Source organism: Ictidomys tridecemlineatus, chromosome 14, assembly GCF_052094955.1.
Source record: "Ictidomys tridecemlineatus isolate mIctTri1 chromosome 14, mIctTri1.hap1, whole genome shotgun sequence".
Classification (NCBI taxonomy): domain Eukaryota; kingdom Metazoa; phylum Chordata; class Mammalia; order Rodentia; family Sciuridae; genus Ictidomys; species Ictidomys tridecemlineatus.
Window position 1 is genome coordinate 29,312,452 of NC_135490.1, and position 2,320 is coordinate 29,314,771.

Here is a 2,320-nt window from a genome sequence, read left to right on the forward strand (position 1 = left end):
AGGTATCTTTGTACTATTTAAGTATTTTCTTCCAAGCTGAAATAATATCATATACTATGTAATCACCATTATTATCATTACCATCAAACCACTACATTTATTATAGCTCAAGAATGATTGCAAAACTTTACAGACAGTCTATAAGTCCTGGAGTGATTCCGTCCTGAGCCTCTTTAGAGCAGCCACCCATTTTCAGTCCGCCTTCTCTCCCACCTAAGTGCATGGAAGATTCGATGGATATGGACATGAGCCCCCTGAGGCCCCAGAACTACCTTTTCGGTTGTGAGCTAAAAGCTGACAAAGATTATCACTTTAAGGTGGATAATGATGAAAATGAGCACCAGTTATTATTAAGAACGGTCAGTTTAGGGGCTGGTGCAAAGGATGAATTGCACATTGTTGAAGCAGAGGCAATGAGTTATGAAGGCAGTCCAATTAAAGTAACACTGGCAACATTGAAAATGTCAGTACAGCCAACGGTTTCCCTTGGGGGCTTTGAAATCACACCACCTGTGGTCTTAAGGTTGAAGTGAGGTTCAGGGCCTGTGCATATTAGTGGCCAGCACTTAGTAGCTGTGGAGGAAGATGCAGAGTCAGAAGATGAAGAGGAGGAGGATGTGAAACTCTTAAGTGTATCTGGAAAGTGATCTGCCCCTGGAGGTGGTAGCAAGTTTCCCCAGAAAAAAGTAAAACTTGCTGCTGATGAAGATGTCGATGTTGATGAAGAAGAAGATGATGATGATGAAGATGATTGTTATGATGATTTTGATGATGAGGAAACTGAAGAAAAAGCTCCAGTGAAGAAATCTATATGAGATACTCCACTCCAGCCAAAAATGCACAAAAATCGAACCAGAATGGAAAAGACTCAAAACCAACAACACCAAGATCAAAAGGTCAAGAATCCTTCAAAAAAACAGGAAAAAACTCCTAAAACACCAAAAGGACCTAGTTCTGTAGAAGACATAAAGCAAAAATGCAAGCAAGTATAGAAAAAGGTGGTTCTCTTCCCAAAGTGGAAGCCAAGTTCGTCAATTATGTAAGAATTGCTTCCTGATGACTGACCAGGAGGCTATTCAAGATCTCTGGCAGTGATGTGAGTATGTAACAGAAGTGAGTCTGTATTATGTATTTGGGGAGTTCAAAACCCAATTGAGTCGATTGTATGAAAGATGATATGTCTTGAGCTCTGTAATGTTTTGAACAACCAATAAAAAAAAAAAAAAGAAAAAAAAAAGATCTCTGGCAGTGGAGGAAGTCTCTTTAAGAAAATAGTTTAAACAAGTTTGTTAAAAATTTCCGTCTTATTTCATTTCTGTAACAGTTGATATCTGGCTGTCCTTTTTATAATGCAAAGTGAGAACTTTCCCTACCGTGTTTGATAAATGTTGTCAAGTTTCTATTGCCAAGAATGTGTTGTCCAAAATGCCTGTTTAGTTTTGAAAGATGGAACTCCACCCTTTGCTTGGTTTCTAAGTATGTATGGAATGTTATGATAGGTCATAGTAGTAGTGATGGTCAGACATGGAAATGGTGGGGAGACAAAAATATACATGTGAAATAAAACTCAGTATTTTAATAAAGTAAAAAAAAGACAGTCTATAAGGTAGCGCTCATTATGTTATTTTGTTTATTTGCATTTATGATTAAAATGTAGCTGATAAGGGATAGAATTCTGTTCATGCCTTGAATATGGTAGTGTCTGGGTTTGAAACTGGGCAATCTGGCAGGTTCGTGTCAGTTAATATTATTTATTTCTAATTGGTTGTCTTCTATTTTCATTAGAAAAGACTTAACTATTTTATCCAATACCTTTAAGATCAGCACTTACTATGTAGAATTATTTAATAAATATTTATTAATAAGGTATCAACAAAGTCATTTATTAATTTTAAGAGCACTGTTTTTCATTATACCTGAGCCTTTCTTTTTCCTTTTTTTTTTTTTAATTACAAGAAAGATCCATCAAGACTGGATATGAGATTAAATTTAGTTACAGTCAGTGTTATCCAGAATTCCAGGCCTTTGTGTTTCTCAATTACTTTTTGGAAAAAGTTTTATGGGTAAGTTGTACTTTAGTGCTCTCCAGGGCTAATGTACATAAGATTTTTTTCTCAGATCATGATTTAAAATAGTCTAAAATCAGAAAAGCATTAAAGAACTCAGAGTGAGAAACAGTCTTAAAAGCAGCCAATTTAAGAGTTATTATATTTCATTCAGATGGCCCATATAACAAAGAATCCCCAAACTCAGTACCTCAACACAACAAAATCTTATATTTTGTTCATGGTATTTGTCCTTCAAGGGCTGGTGGTGATGC

At 35.8% G+C, this 2,320-nt stretch overlaps 1 pseudogene; it reads left to right on the forward strand.

Annotated features, from left to right (window-relative positions):
* The first annotated feature begins 221 nt into the window (after positions 1 to 221).
* On the forward strand, positions 222 to 1,088 carry LOC101957040 (nucleophosmin pseudogene; annotated as a pseudogene).
* The last annotated feature ends 1,232 nt before the right edge of the window (positions 1,089 to 2,320 follow it).